General features: G+C 46.9%; 1 protein-coding gene across 13 annotated transcripts in view; it reads right to left on the bottom strand.

Annotated features, from left to right (window-relative positions):
- nbeaa (neurobeachin a) overlaps positions 1-17,539 on the bottom strand; it is a 168,979-nt gene that overhangs the window by 127,276 nt on the left and 24,164 nt on the right. The window lies entirely within an intron of this gene.

Genomic DNA, 17,539 nt, shown 5'->3' with positions numbered 1-17,539 from the left:
CTACAATTCGATTCTCTCTCCGGACCAATCATTTTTCCTTCTGCCCACAGAACATTCCTGCATAAGTAAAACTGAGCATTTATCCAAAAGCTACATACAATTCTGAGAAATGCAGGGTCAGGGGCCCAAAGGTGAGATCACTCCAAACATGGGATTCGAACCGGTGACCTGATTACAGCCACACACCACCCTCACATTTGTGATTCACATTGACCACCATGTGTCACATCTGCCCATTTCAGGTTCACAATAAAATCGACAAACAGCCTTCACTACCAATGCCTGCGCAACACCCTCACAGCTGAGAATGGAAATTAATATTAATTAATACACAGCTAAAATGCTGGGAGCAGTTCCTGAATGCAGGAAATGTATTTCTCTGCCTTACAAAATGTACAATAATGAATGGCAGGTAAGTTCCAGAATGACCTAGTAATCCACTTAAAAATGTGGCAGCACTGTGTAATTTACACACACATATACCAAGGTACAAGTCATTTACAGCGGTACCAGGTGTTACAGGGGAACCACACACTCATATATCCCCAAGCAGACAAACCCTCACCATCATTCATCCAGAGGCCTCATGTGTTACTTATTATCTCACTCACAGAGTCATTACACGCCTGTTTCACTCACTCCAAATGCAGTATAAGGGTAACGAATGTCACATTACGTGTAGTATGTCTCTGTCGTGTTCCCATTATGACATCATCGGGGGAGGGGGAGTCACACACACGCAAATTGAACCATCAGCCTGTTTTCATTCTTTCAGCTCCCTAGGTAGCCTATCAGTGTTGCCCCCCCCCACCCCCCAATTACCATGGCCTGGAAATACATCAACTTGCTGTCGTCCTTTTCATTTCTGGGGGGGCGGCCAGCTGTGTCCTATATATTCTTCTTTTCTGTTTTTTTCTGTTCATCGTCTGAGCTTTGCACCCTCCCCAGTCCCCTAGAGCTTCTGCCAATGATGCCTTCACTTGATAGGGAGCATGTCCAGCTTCCTGGATGGGCTTGTTTATTTACTTTTTTCCCCCCCTTAAAGAAAAGTACTGTGAAAAGGAGGAGTTTACACAACGGATGGCTGCACACTCAGAATTAAACAAATAAATGAATGATCGAAAACCTGTGGACTGAACCTCCAGCGAGTAAGTAAATAAGACCTTTCATTGTTTGCACCGTCAAGACGATTCAAGGTAGCCTCCACTAACTTTTTTTTTTTTTTTTTTTTTTTTTTAAACCATTACGCCGAAGCTAAATATTTTCCCCAGCTGCCCAAAGGACATGAGGAATCATCATTGCACAATTCAATGGCAGCCCAATAAACTTTGCACATAAAAAGATCTATCCACTTTTCAGATTTGTAGTATAGCCCAGAAGGCAAGGGGGGGTGGGGGGTGTGCTTCCTATCACAGCACAGCAATACACAGAATTACCCACAGGGCACTGCTGCTATTCCTCTTTTTGTCAGTAGAACGGGAGAGAAAAGCTGAAATTAGAGCGTGGTCTGCAGCAGTGGAGCATCACTCTGTGCAAGCTGTGCGTACCTGTGCCTGACAAAAAGGACTGCTCGTTCAAAGCTGAGGGAGCATTAGGATGCTGATGGGGGGGCCCAGAGGGTGGGAGAAGCAAAGAGGGCTAAAACTAAGTTGAAAACCACAGGAGCTGCACCACTCAATCCTGCCTGCGAGGCCACCAAACACATCGTTAAAATTTCTCATTCTGTGTGGTAGAAATCAAAAGCGTCTACAAGGCTTCAGTGTCTTTGTTACCTGGGGTGTGCAATTAGTTTCCTGGGGGGGCTTAATCAAAGCTGTGGAGGCCCTGAACCCTGGGCAAACCTACCCTAATATCCAACAGCATCTACCCACGCAAACTCCTGGCAGAATAGCCGGTAGCTCCACCTAGCAGACAGTGCTGCAAGATAAAGAAGTACTGGTGTGAGAAAAGGAACACAGACCAGATCACTGCGTTAGAACAATTGCAAGCAGAGAGAGAAAAATAAAAACCGTACAAGATTTATGGCCGAGTGTCCAGCACACTTCCGCTCTCTATGATAACAGTCGTGCCCAGCTTGATGTAATCTTTGGCCCGCGACCACACAGCACAGAGCGAGAGAGAGAAACACAGAGAGCCATCCTTCACTGCAGATGCTGCTGCTCGGCAGAGAGCTGCCAGGGGAGAGGAGCACAGAAACACACACACCCACACACACATTTGGAGAGGGGGGATGCTGTACGATTGCTGTCGTTCACTCTCGCACATCCGCCTGCCAAGACTAACAGTCTAGCTCACACACACCCGCATGGCACGGAAAAAAGATTAGCAGGCCTCTTATAATAATCCCGGCGAGGCAGGCCGGCACACAGACAGGCCCTACTTACGAAGTATCTGCTGTGTTTTGACACGGTTTCCTCAACTCTCCGGCCTTTTTCCAAAGTCCGCAAGCGGCCTCGAGTTCACTCATTTCCTATTTCACCTCTTTCGATCCACAAGAACCGGACAACAATGCTCTGCAGCAAAAGGAGCAGCCGGATGTATAACGGTTAAGAAACTTTATTTGGAAGTTTAGACCGTGGGAAGGGACTTTGTAGTCGGCCTATTTCACATTATGACCTATATTTTATATAAAGACAGTGATGATACACCTCAGTCTCTTCTCAGTGCAGAATGATGGTCACCTGAAGACTGGTATCAAAGGTCTTAGTGGGAATTAATAAATAAAAGAATGAACGAATGAATGGATGAACAAATTAATGAATGAGGTAATAAAACTGAAAATACTGAATTGAAGTCATTTGCTGCAATTGGTTGGCTATGATGACTTCACAAATGTACCACCACATAAACTACTGCTATGAATAACTTTGACTCGTAATCAGGACAGATGCAGCATTCCAGAACTCTCTTAAAGCCAATAAAATTCTGAATGACACAAGTGCTCCCATCTGGGATGTCGATGGTCAGCCCCTTCCTGGGTGCCGGTGCTACCTGGGTGATGCAGTGCTACAGTGTGGTACTTCACACCCCACTGAGCATTTGTACAGAGGCTGAAAGGTTTGTCGTATCACTCCCCTACCTTGCCTCACTCTCTCTCACTCCCGCCCGCACAAAGTAGTGGTAGCACCTTTAAATAATTAGAGATGAGTCATTATTCTGAGTGCAGAAACCAGCTCAGCATTACTTTAACCACATCTTTGATTTACTTCAATAGTAACGACCCAGATGCAATTTGGCAGAATGACTGCTTCTCTATTAGAAATCCTCTGTGTGTGTAGGGGGGGGGGGTTAAATCTAAATAAAAATAAAAACAGAATGATTATCTCTGCTTTACCAAAGCCCATGCCCACCATAGCTATGGTTAGAGTGTGTAGAAGGGAGATCTTGTAAATATTCAGGCATTATGTGACAGAGGCTTGGCCCATGACCTCACAGGGGGTAAGCGAGAGGGTCAGCATGACATCATCGCCTACGGTTTTTCTACCAATCTCGTCCTTACTTTGCTCCTGTTTAGTTACTCTTCATCTTATTGCATTTCATTAACTCTTACAACGGCAGAGTAGACCACCATGCATTCCACTGCAGATTATTGCCTAACTGTACACCTCGCATGTAACAATTAAACAACTAAAACACTTGAATCCTCATCACAAATCGCCCATCTCCAGTATGTGCAGCATAACCACAAGCTCTATTTGTTTCACTGCATATTCAGTAGTTAGGTGAAGGTGGTGGAGGGGGGTGTGGCAGGTTCGAATCCAGTCAGCCAAATCGTCTTCAGCAAGACCCCTTAAATCCAACTGCTCCAGAGATACTAGATAAGCCTCTTTTCTAATAGCGCATGTTGCTTTGGACTTAAGCATCTGATACAAAGGTAAATATTATATATGAATAAATTGTATTTGTTTCTTACATGAAGACATTTCTCATTCATTTCCACAAAACCACAAACCAGTTTCAAACTGGCCCATTTTGACGACCCAAAAGACAATCCGAGGTCAGGTAAACTGGACTGCTGATGATGTATGCATTCGTGAAAACAACATTTTTTTTATATGTAATATGAAAAACGGAAGTCAGTTTGTTGAACATGTGCTTGTTGAGATATTTTCCGACTTTAAGCTGACACTATCGAGTTTTCTATTTTACAAGAACAGTATATATATATATATATATTATATATAAAAAACAGGTATCTGAGAAGACACTACCCCCATCCACGTCACTGCATTACAAAACTTCTCACCATCCTCATTCATGCAACAGATTATTATGTTTTTCCACCTAACCTCAAAGCTGGAAGATCTCACTTCCACTCAGCAGTGCCTGAGCCCTTAAGACCTTCTTCAAGCTCCGCTGACTCAGGAGATGAGGGAAAAAAACGTATATATATATATAAAAAAATAAAAAATCCATCAGTCCATCATCAATCATGTCCAGCAGTTTAAACCAAAGCAAAAACCTATTTCCACTGAACTGTGAGGCCGCTCAGCCATGGAGGGGGACAGATCCGATTAGAGGGACCAGACAAAACATTTAGGTGACACTCAAGGAGCTTTCAGTTTCTTCCTTCACGCCAGCTACCCCAACAGAAGATCGGAGTATGGAGCAGGCGATGAAAAAGCCAGGCACAGAGTGAGGGTAGGAAAAACCAATGCGTATGGATAACAAGTAGAGGGTCCTTTAGTGAAGGAGGAGGGAGAAAAATTCTTTCCTGGTCCCTTGTGGCTTCCAAAGTTCACAGGGAAGTGTCCTAGACTGAGCATCTGTACCACAGCAGCAGAAAGTGCTAGTGCTAATATGCTAACATGGTCTAACACTATTAAGAGCTTCTTGAGTCACACATATAGCCAAACTGGCGACTTCCCAGGTTCACCATGCTAGGGAGAGCAAATGTGCAACAGGTCAACGTCTCAGACCAAAGAATACCAAAGGACCTCAGACTATCCATTGATAAACTTTCCCAGAGCAAATGTTTGTAGGGTACTAGGAGGAATAAATTAACTGTATCTGAACACCTGCCAGCCACTTTGCAGCAGCCAATGCGCCAAGTGATATGCTGCAATTTGCAGCTGCCACATGTTCTAGGTCAGCAGATCAAGCTCACGCTCTCATTGGCCGCCAGTGTGAAACCCGCACTGCTATTGGACAGCTTGTGTTCTAGAGGGAGGCCAAATGGCTGAGCAAAGCCGAACCAGAGGGACTTGGTGTAACTGGGGCAGCTCTCTCGGCACGACCTCTCACGCCGAGTCCCCGAGCTGCGCACAGGAACGAAGCACCGCCCCATGTCTTAAAAATAGAGCAGGCCCATTAGCACCAGCACTTGCGCTGGTGGGTGCTTTGAGAGGAATGGCCCATCAAACAGGCCCATTTACCTGATAATTCCATGGTGTGAACAACCACCCACTGTCAGACTGGAAAAAGCTCTGTTGTTCAGCAGGGAAGGGGTGCAATGTCCCTGCTATGTACCACTGCAGGCTGGGGCAGCTGAACAGCCAGCTCATCGTATAGAACAGCGGAAGGGAGCCTGACCCAGGGAGGGCCGGTGTGGGTGCCGGTTTTTGGGATGACCTCTTAATCAGCCAATAATAAAGGAGGGCTTTCGCAAAAAAAAAAAAAAATGTATTGCTTTGGATAAAAACAAATGCAAAATAAACTGAATGGAGCAAAAGATCCAATAAGTGACGTGATCAGATTAAGACTGATACCAAATGAAGGCAGTGCACCCAACCAACACCACTCAGCAGGACAAGAATGAACCCAGACTGGATGCTATACCCTGGGAAAGTGGCTGAGCTCGTAAGCACTTGTTACTTCTGCTCCGTCCAAGTCTCCAGTGGACCAAACGGCCTTTGTTGTACAGGAACTGGTACTTGTTAGGAAAATACCATACGTCATTATGCTGTGGTACTAAACTAATGGACCCTTGGGAAGAATGGGGGGTAGACTAAAACATTCTGTTTGTATTTTTTTATGCATTTACCAGGTTATTCATGACTTTAAAAGATTTGTGGTGGACGTAAGCTAGTTTAATCACAATCATATCTGGTTGACATAAGGTCCATTATATTCCTCCTTTCTGAAGGTTTGCTCTGAAGGCTTATTAAGTCTCTAACTCATCCATCCACTCATTCATTGTCCAACCCTTTCTCTCCTTCAGTCTGCTGCCCTAGCACCTCAGTCATGAACCTCCTAGCACCTCAGTCATGAACCTCCTAGCACCTCAGTCATGAACCTCCTAGCGCACACAGTCATTTGAAGGAATCTGACAGTGCACACATTTCCCTGGAAGCATGCCTACCGAGACAGGAAGTCGCAGTTTGGTAGGACAACAGGCAAGGAATATCCCAGTGGTCCACTTCACCCACCAAATCACAGCTACATAAGAGTACATACAACACTGTTATTTGATCTTAATTCAATGGTATTGCTCAACATAGCTTGAGATTAATTATTCAGAAGTTCTTCTGAGAAATGTAAACAAGCGTTTAAAGATCAGACCGAGCATAAAATGTTTCTCACTGGCTGTTAGTCATGAATCAGAAAAGACCCATTTATATTCAAACAGACCAAATGGCCACTCCAAGGGATGGTGTGAATCCTACGCGGATTGACGTTCACATGGCGCAGTGACAAACGCTTGGTGCGGAACATCAAGTATCATACATTCCACCTCCTCCCGAGAACAACAGCAACGCAGTAAGTCATTCTGGAGGAATCCGGGCTCGGAAAACACAGATCAGTCAGGGAGATGAGGAGAAGCAACAGGGGTCTCCACAAGAACACAAATGAGAAGCACCATGCAACACTGTGGGGAACAATCCTCTCTTTAATGGCAAGACGGGGATTCTGAACAGTACAACTGAATCGGACAATTGCACCTACTTCATAATCAGGTACAGAACTGTGCAAATGTCTTAGGCAATCAAAATAAATGTTTAAAGCTATTTATATGGGTTAGTGTACTTCTGCTCAGAACGAAAAACAAAATTTAACATTACAAACGTAAGGAAATAAAGAGTAACACAATAAAGACTAGTAAGAATTTCTTCTGTTCTACAAAAAGTCACCGATATCTAGTTGGATGGTTAAACAGCGCTTCAGTTCCCAAACCTCTCCTCTGGGGCACCTCAGCCATTCCATGTATTTATTAAAATTCACTGCCAGCTCAATTAATTATTTAGCCATTTTAATTGATTAGCTATACAAGGTGTGCTAATGATCAAGTCAAAAAATACATGGGTCTTTTGGATAGTTGCTGCAAATACTGGGACAATTTTAGCAGAGGCTGCCACACTCTGACAGGCACACTCAGAGTATCAGAATTTTACACCAAGATGTTCAAAGATCATTTAAACATCATTTTCTTTGGCTGCTTAGGAGTTCTGCACAGTGCTGTACATGAGATAACATTTCACTTAAAAGTAGAAAAGTTACGGACCAAAGCGGGCAGCCCTCATTATTTGTGCAGTATCTGGGTACCCGATTACTACAGAATAGCTCAAAAATTGAGCCATTTTAAGGGACGTCAGATCATAACTCAAAGAAGCACAGTGAGGAACATGCAAGAAAAGACCAAGAACTAAAGATAAAGAAACCTTTCACTTTCACAAGCTTCCATCAGAACTAATCCAGTGCTCCTCTAGCAACCTCCAGTGACCCCATTTAAACCCTACCAAGTCAATTACTTCAATAAGAGCCAAGTAGCTTTCGTTAATTGAGCAGGCCATAGCCTCAGCACTGGTGATCAGTTGTTACAGCAAAGTAAAAGGTCACTCCCTCCCACTGACTCATAACACCGAAAGCAGCTTTCAGCCACAGAACACGAACAGACCCGCCAGCCAGTCTGCCTTTTCTGGAAGAAGGCTGGCTTTTTTTGGAAGACCAAAAGCCATTTAACAGAGCCAGCCACAATTCTCTTTTCATTTCCCGTCGTAACATGGTGCACTGGCAATCAGGTGCAGCGCGCCCAGGGAAAACTCCCAACAGGACTGAATGGGTCACTAACTTATTGGCTGACAACAAGGGTCTCCGTGTGTAAGGAATTTAAATCACAAGCATTTATGCTGGTACTACACAGGTCAGGAACGGATGATTAAACACGACAAGGATCTGCCTTCCACTTCTGCCTGTTCAGCTATGAACCAGCTGGGACACTATAGCAATATACAACATCTCACAATGTCTGTTTTCATTAGAAAGGCTGCATGTTTCCATTTAGTTCTAAAAAAGCTCTGGAAAAATGCTCCATTTAACCACTCAATACAAAACACAGCAAGCCTGGATGATTCAGAAGACGAAGCTTGCAAGTCGTTTCTGAAAATAAACACCAGGATTCCTGGTTGGAATCCCAGCCTGAGGACCGTGCTGAAGAATGAGGAGGGTTTGCAAAATCAGCCCCATTCACAAGGAAACTGATCAGTACCTAAAATAAGACCATGTCTGGGGCGAGCGAGGGAAAGCTGTGGCATGATATCGTGCTAAGCAGCCACACCGCCAGACAGCAAGACAACAGCACCCTAAATACCCAGTAGAATACGGCACATCCTTCCCCCATGGGGCCAGGAGGTCCAGGCAGCGCCGGTGATCACTGCCGCAGCGAGTTCATTAGCACCGTGTTGAAGAATGGCTTCACGCTCTTAATAAAAAGCTAAACCCGATTGCAGCGCCCGAAATAAAGAGCAACACACACCGATGCCATCATTAAAGCGACAGGGGTCATTTGTTTTGTGGAGACAGCGGCATTTGTTTGCTCACCCCCAAAATGCCAGAGGTTTGCCTTTGTGCTGTAACCATATTTACTGGGGCGGAGGGGCTTGTGGGACGGCGTTAGAAAAGAACGGAAAGTAACCAGAGAGGTGCACAGAGTAGCAGTTCTTCAATACGGCTTTCCGAAGTGAGTTAAACCAGCTCACAAGCTGACTGACTGGGCACTTGAGTAAAAGCTGGAAGATCGTCAAAGTAACTTTATGAAATAGCAGAGGAGGGTCAAAGCCTCCACACAGGGTTGCCTGACCTAATGCGAGCACACTGCCCCACACAGGCAAAACACCGTAACTGCATATTTCATCAAAAATGAGGTATGGACGAAACCAGGTTTCTTCAGGTCCATTTTATCTCATGACAAAATATCTTAGATCAGCCATGCGGAGGTTTGGCGAAAACACCATTTGCAACCTATTACAGTATCGTGCAAAAGTCTCAGTCTATTTATCTTAGTAGCGTGTTTATATTTTCTCAGAAAAAAAACTATTTAACATTATAACAAACAAATTAACTGTTATACAATAAAAATGAGCACGAATTTTGACTGTTCTCCAAAAAGTTACTGATATCTTGTTGGTTGGCTGGATAAACTCCGCTGGTTTGGTTCCTAAACCTCAGCCACTATGTTTTCGATAATTAATTGAGCTGGTAGAGAAATTTAATTAACTAGCTTTATTAAACAACTCAATGGGTACCGATTAGCCAAACAAGGTGGGACAGCGGTTGAGCCAAAAAAACACACGGGCGTGTTGGAGGGTTGCTGTAAACACTGATCATTTACTGCAACTGTCTAAGGCCTTTGCACAGTACAAAAAACTCTGAACCCCCTTTTCTCCGTGTCAGACTTAGTGTACTTCCTGCATTTTGCCTTCGTAGAGCAGTACAGTAGAACTACCAATGTCACATTTCCAGCCAACGCACCCAGCACACGGACAGTATCGCAAAACATGTTTCCAGAGGGCAAAGGAGGGAAGTGAATGTTGCACTCGGTCTGCATGGTCATTTCAGTGATTCACCGGGGGATCACAACACGGGACACTCATGGATGTAACAGCTTCGCTCTCCACAGGATCTGCACCCATGCTGTCCTCCCAGCTGTAAGTAAGCAAGAGCAAATCTCTAATGTACTAATGGGCTGGGAGGCTAACGCCACCGAGCATAAGCGCCAGAGCTTATTCCAGCGAATGGAGCCCCAATAATCAAATGTAACATATATCACATTTAAGCCATATACCTTCATTTACGGAAGCCAAAGGAAAGGTACAGAGAAAGCAGGAAATGCTCATGGATAATAAGTTATTGCAGCTGACACTTAGCATCGTCTCCATAACCAAAGGAAGGGACACTGCTCTAGGCCCGAGTGCTCGAGTTCAGGGGTCTGGCATTGTTAGGAACCAAAGATGAGGAGATGCTGCACGCATCCGTTTCGTGCATGATCAGTCACAGTGAGACTGACTGGGGTAAGAGGCTGGAAACAGCAGCTCCATCAGAAGCAGCGAGAACACAGTGAGGCCTTCAGCACCACGGACAGCTCCCCTCTGACACCGGGGATGAAGCAAATGAAGTTAGCCGCTGTTTTTAGCTACAAAATGCTGACAGGATGGTTCCAGACTCGTTATACAGTCATCGCAAGTGGCCGCTGTTCCCGCCGATACAACATCCACTGTTTGCGTAAAGCAGTCATACATTTTCATTCCCATTTTACATCCCTATTTAGCAGATGCTTTTGCCCGAAGTTCCAAATTTCAAAGTTTCATTTCTCTCTCACACACACACACACACACACACACACACACACACAAACTATACTATGCAAGCACCAGAGATGCTACATAAGAACGCTGAGGGAACGGAGAGCCTTTCATCCGCAGGCCCAGCCATAGATTATTCCTCGATCTACCGGAGTATAGAGAGTACAGAGAAAAAAACGGCCCGTCTGCATTCAGTCTGCGATGCCGGCCACTCGATGCCCCCCCCCCCCCCCCCCCTGCCCGGTGCAGAGCACAGAGAGCGAAGCACGTCAATTTGGATGATGCATGGTTAGGCCGGCTGGGGGACGGGCGCTGACAGATCTGGACCACTGGGTCCCGGAGGCGCGAGACACGCCTCGGCTGCTCGCGGTAACCATTGCACTGGGGGGAGGGGCTGGCAAACTGGACGGAGCCTTGCACTAGAGACCTCCAGCTGGAGAAAGAAAGGGAACCTGCTTTTTTTTTCTTTTGGATGAACATTGAAACTGCAATATTACTGGTCCTGCTTCTTTCGGAGGCATAATCTGTTTCACAGACACAAAGGGAGGGAGGGAGAGAAAGAGAGAGAAAGAGAGAGAGAGCAAGCAAAGGAGAAAGAGAGGGAGAAAGAGAGAGAGGAGAGAAAGACATAGAGAGAGGGAGGGAGAAAAAGAGAGCAAGTGAGAGAAAGAGAGAGGGAGGGAGAGAAAGAGGGAGGGAAAGAATGAGAGAAAGAGAGGGGGGAGAGAAAAAGAGAAAGAGGGAGGGAGAGAGAGAGAGAGCAAGCAAAGGAGAAAGAGAGGGAGAAAGAGAGAGGAGAGACAGACAGAGAGAGGGAGGGAGAAAAAGAGAGCAAGTGAGAGAAAGAGAGAGGGAGAGAAAGAGAAAGAGGGAGGGAAAGAAAGAGAAAGAGAGGGGGGAGAGAAAAAGAGAAAGAGGGAGGGAGAGAGAGAGAGAGCAAGTGAGGTAGAAAGGGGGGGAGAGAAAGAGAGGGGGAACAACAGAGGGGGGAGAGAGAGAGCATGGGAGGGAGTGTGTGTGAGAGAGAGAGAGAGAGAGAGAGCAGCTGATTATGGCTCAACACTGACACTTAGATTACTAGTCTTGCATTTTCCTGAAGGGGTGTCAAGGGTTGACGAGGTTGCTACCAGGGGCTGACATCACTGCCATCATGGTAGACGATGACATCACTGCCATCATGGTAGACGATGACATCACTGCCATCATGGTAGACGATGACATCACTGCCATCATGGTAGACGATGACATCACTGCCATCATGGTAGACGATGACATCACTGCCATCATGGTAGACGATGACATCACTGCCATTATGGCAGACGAAGGCTCATCAATGTAAACCAGGCCAGGATGGGCTATAGGCATGGATTCAATCTCAGGACTTGCCGAGGTAATAAACAAAGGCGAAGCGAGATGCTGAGCACTCTTGCATCAAGGGCGTAATCCTGAGCATCACTCCCAGGCCGGAACACTGCCGACGCGGCTATGAGTGGCAGGGAGCCTGGTGGGGAGCGGCCTGACAGCCGGCCCAGGAATATTCCTTATCTGCAGGCCGTGGTCCATGGCCCTGTGAGAGGAAGCCAAGCAGCAAAGCAGGACTGCCTCTTCTGGATTATCACATTGCTATCGGAGCCAGGCATTCTGGGTGCAGAGCACGCCAAACGGCCGACCGCATGGAGAAAGGCTCACACAAAACGGCTGATGCCTGCCTGCGACTTAGGATGATGGGATACGGTGCTTTGGGTATCATTCCAGGCGGGGCTCCATTTAAATGCCGTTTCTTCATAGCCGTTCCCACCCCCACCAGACTCCCAAAAGGCTTAGAGGATCAAACGAAAAGTCCTGCTAAAAACAGGACTTTGGGTAACACCTGTTACATCCTGTGAACCTCCAACACCCCCCCCCCCAAACAAAAGGGGCTTCCTAAGAACTGAGCACCACGGACACAAGAATCAACTCCCACACTTTACATACACAGCAGCACCAATAACACCCCAGGACTAAACACTGTGGAAAAAAATTTAGGCCACAAAACTACGGGAATCAGTAGGTAATGAGACCAAGTACCCGACTGCTCGTGAATGAAGGAGATCTGATGTTTTATGAAAGGTGGAGGATTATTCAGCTAGCAAGAGATAACCTGACTTGTGGGCAGACATTTCCATGGAGATGAAGCAGATCAGACAGAAACCATGCTGAACCCACCAGAGCCACGGCAGACCAACCGCAGCAGTGCCCTGTGGCCCAAACCGGATTTCGTCTCCCTCCCAAGTGGCAAAAACTTTGCGGCAAAGCAAGAGGCAAAAATACTCCAGAAATAATCCTTCAACCTTTGCACTGAACCACTGCTATGACCACATGTGCTTAAATAATTCAGACGTGTCGTGAGATTCATAGGATGCAGGATGCTTCTCTCTCATCTCTGGCATGGTTGGACGTGTCCAACACGCTTGGATTTGTAATTTCTGGATCTGAGCAGTCGATAATGGATTACTTTTGTGAGTACCTTCCCCAACACTGAATATGACAAATAAGTAAATAAATATTTACTGTCACCGGATAAGTAAATAATAAAATTACTATACTTAACTTACCAACAACTAAAAAAAGTAAATATCTGGTTAAATACAGAAACGATGTACAATATGTTAAACGATATATGAGATGTTTATGGTCGCGATCACCACAGAGGCTTTCAGTGTGGCTGCATAGATGCACAGGCGTCAGTACATAGTATCCCAGGGCGTGTCATCGCTTGCGCACGAACAGATCAAAATTCGAAGTTTGATGACTACTGAAAGTGGTTCGCTATCGCACCACTGAAAAGTCAAAATATCGTACATCGAACCATCATACAACGCGGAGCATCTTTACATTCATAACAATGGGGAAGAAAAACTATGTCAAGTCAACTGTTTAAGTTACACAGAAGGCAGTAGCAAAAAATACTCGGTGTTAGCAAAGACTGCAACAGAGTTATTCTTGGCAAACACAAATAAAACCGTTACTACTTTCCTTTCCTTGATGCTTTGCATACCTCACGGGGGGAATTACCACATCCTCACACCATTTGGCTAAATGTCAGAAGCCTGCAGTATATCCCTAACCTCTGATATCATAGCTCTGATCTTTCCAGAACCAGATGAAACGTACTAGGAACAAGTTCTGCGGCTTGGTCCCCGAGATCTAATGACGGTGAGGTAAGATCACACAGATGGAGTTGCCGGTGCAGAGAGACCCAACTGAGGCTGCTAGGAGAGTGGCTGCTAACACAGCATTAGTGCATGGAAGTCATTAGTGCAGGGGGATCATACAGAAGAAGCTGGAACTGCAGAGAGACCAGGGCCAGCCAGAGGTGGCCAATGGGATGAGGTCAGAGAGAGAGACCGCTTACACAGGGATATCAAAGGCCTGGACAGCAGGTCTTCCAATGTCTTACCCTGTAGATAAATATAGAGGCAGCTCTAGGGGCAGGGGGGCCTGGCTCTGCCTGCAATGCTGAGGCAGTGTGGTTTTAGGGGCAAATCCCAAGCTGTGTCATCAGCTTCCTCGTTCACCCTCCCCTCCCCGAGGAACAGAGAAATATAACAAGGATGCTGATGAGAACAGGGAAGACAAAGGGGGGAGGAAGGAGAGAGAGAGAGAGAGAGAGAGAGAGAGAGGTGAACATGCAGTGAGTTTACCATGCTGCATTGCAGAGAGGGACAGGCAGGTGGGGGGAGAGGTGGAAAGTCAAAGAGAGAGAGCCCCCTCGCTGCTACTGACTCGCCCTCTGCAGAAAAGGCCCACCTTGTCTGGCCGGTCCGGCATTTCCATCTGAATGAGCGTGTCGCACTGTGCCTCAGGTATTAATATGTATAAGTATGCAGGTAAAGGGGGAGCTCGGGGGAGGGGGGGGAATACAGTGGGGACGTCTGCTTCAGAGGGAGGAATGAAACCTCACAGGCGTACACACACACACACACACACACACACACACACACACACAGACATAGACGCGCACACGGGACGAACGTCAGCACTCTGTCTGTCCCGTTCATTTCCAGACAGCGACACAGAGCCGGGGCGTCTGAACTGAGCGCGCTCGCCGGGACAGGAGGCGGGGGGAGTGGGACACAGAACCAGGCAGAGCAGGCGGCTCCGATTCAGTGCGGCTGGGTACATGAGTGCGCGGATTACAGGCCGCCCCGCGCTCAGGGTTTCGGTGGGGTTAGGAGGGGGGCAGTGACTTGGTTTGTAACTGAAGTCTAGGGGAGATGACATGATGGTTTTGTGTCCCTAAACTACCTCTACTAGCCTGATGCCTCTGTGTTCCCTGAATGTTCTTATGTTGCACCTCTGGTCCTTGAATAGTCCTATTAGGTTCTTGCTTTGTTGGATGATCTTATGAGGCTCTTGCTCCAATACTTGTACCCATACATTCACTGGAGACTCAGCCTCGCTGCACTTATACCTAGTTGACTCCTTGACAACATAAATATTTGCAATCTGCCATTTAACTCACTTTTACATCACTTTGGACAAAAGCACCTGCGCAAAGATGTAAAACTGAAACGTTTCAGAAAGAATTTACGGGCAAAAGTACCTGGATTCATTCTATAAGCCTGGATTTCTACATGAAATTAGGATCGGCTGCCTGAGTAGAGGCTGTGATACTTCACTATGGATGCAGGATGGCAAAGTGCCGGCAGGACAAGGCAGAGGCAGACTGACACCTGCCAGGGGATGTGGCTGCCATGGCAGTAAAGATGGGGCCGGCAGGACATGCAGGATCCCACGTTTCCCTGCGAATCCCACGACTGTCTGACGCAGCATCGCACAGCTACACTCCGTTAAAACTTGCGGCATCACACTCGGGTGCGTCAGCCGCTTCATTCCTAGCCTCAAGCTCGTTAACCTCTGCCCCCCCCCCCCCCCCCGTCCCAGCCCAGATCGCGGCCAGACCTGCTGTCATGTCTGAGGAGACACCTTGCTTCTCCTCTGACAGAGTGTGAAACACACGCTAATACCCCCCGCCCCACCACCACCACCACCAACCTATGACAAATTTCCACCTGGCCCACAGCAGCCAGAAGCCCCATGCAGGAACGGGGGTGTGACTCACCCAGAATAAGAGGCTCAGCCATGAAACACCCCCATTAATCCAACTGTACAACAATTGAAGGGTTGTCAACCTCTTATGAGCCATGGACCCCCACATTAAAATAGACTGGAGCTAGGAATCCCCTACCATCAATGCATGATCACACAAGTGTCTAAGAACCAAGGAGGAGAATAGCTTCACCCCAAGGGATTGTGGACCCCAGAATGGAAACTGCAGCAACAGAGCAAGAATGACCAGTCCTCTAACTACGGTGCCCAAATGCTAAAGATGGCTAAAGATGGCTACTCCCTACCGGGTGCTGAAGGCCATCTCAGTGTTACGCCCTATGAATACAGAATAATTTGTGTGATGTTATTTATATATGTTATTCATTTATAACAGTTCTCTGAAATCTGCCTGTCCTCACCTAGGTGAGTCTGACAGTGATTTGGCCCCAGTATGCTGTAGATTTTCATACTAGGGTTGGTCAGACCAGACATGCAAGTCCTCTAAGATGAAACATACTGCATGCAGAAGTCATAAAGGGCCAATGGCAGCGGTAGCTGCCTCTAGTTTCCCGAGCCGAAGTTACAAGCTCACATTCCTGTCGAAACAAGCCGCTTTCCACATGAGCTGATAATACGCCTATAATTAATCTGTCCACCTGGGAATTGGGCCAATTCAGCATCTATTTTTCAAAACGGGAGGCATGAAAATGACTCCAGAGCAAGTGAACAGAAAGAACTGCACTAGCTGAGCAGGCTTCCGTTAACTTGAGCCATATTTCGCCAGCAAACGTCGCTATAAGCCTCCATATCAACACTCAGGCCATGGCCTAGTGACCCCCCATCGGTTTCTCCCTGCAACAATGGGAAAACACACATCTGGTTAGCTAACCTATGCCTTTCTACACCTGTCCATATCCGGAGAGGCATGTTAGGACCTCGCAGCATACTCACTGGATACTCACTGGATACTCGGTTTGGTCACATCTTCACAAGACCATTCCACACATTTTGAGTGGGTCACAAGACACACAAGTACATTATCTTCAGAAGCTACACCGTGCGTGTGAGGCATCACACGTCGTGGTGTGGGAGGGGGCGCGACAGGAGAGAGCTGAAACCAAAACGCGTGTGCGTGTGTGAGCCCAGACACAGCATGAAAGAAATCCCTGCACTGGTTGAACACCGTCCATAGGACCAAGCCAACCTGCTTACAGGGGAATTAGCAGTAAGCTCAGTCACACCAAGCAGGTCTGAAGGAACATGTCAGCAGAAGCCGCAGAGCACGGCTTTTTGTAACCTCAGCACCGGCTCAGTCCCTGGCCTGGGTCACATGAGAAGGATCTTTGAGGAATCAAGGAGCCTGTCTGCAGCCCCTGCCTCACCACCCCAATCAGACAAGCCCCACTTCCAGCTCAAAACTTCAACTCCAACGAAGGTTTTCAACGGACCGCCTGCTCATTGAATCCACACAAGAAAACAGTAGTGGTGCTCGACTTAATCAACACTCCTCAAGCTCATTATCACAGATTACATCATGACTGCCCCCCCCCCGTATCTCTTTCTTTGTGCCCCCTATGGAAAGTGTTTCAGAGAGACCACCTCCGATTCACACTCTCATCAGCTTGTCGGCACTGAGAGTTAAGCAGACCCATTCTTCTTGCAGCCAAGTGGTCCAGTGCTCGCGGAAACAATAACTTCAAATAGCCTGCAAATAAGAGAAGCGTTGTGTAACTCGCTTTAAGGTTCAGAATGGCTCCCCTATGCCATCCAATGTTCCAAAGTCCTGCTCCTTGTCCACCCAGGCACCCCAAACCCCCAAAATTCTTCCCTATTTGACTCAGAAAATCTCATAGCATAAGAACAACGACCAGCGGCTGAGAGCACCCTCACGAGTCCGTCTGCCTCTACTCTCTACCACACGACGGCTCTCC

The sequence above is a fragment of the Brienomyrus brachyistius genome, chromosome 18 (assembly GCF_023856365.1).
Source record: "Brienomyrus brachyistius isolate T26 chromosome 18, BBRACH_0.4, whole genome shotgun sequence".
Classification (NCBI taxonomy): Eukaryota; Metazoa; Chordata; class Actinopteri; order Osteoglossiformes; family Mormyridae; genus Brienomyrus; species Brienomyrus brachyistius.
Note: the sequence above shows the minus strand (reverse complement) of the source record. Positions and strands in the feature narration are given on the sequence as shown.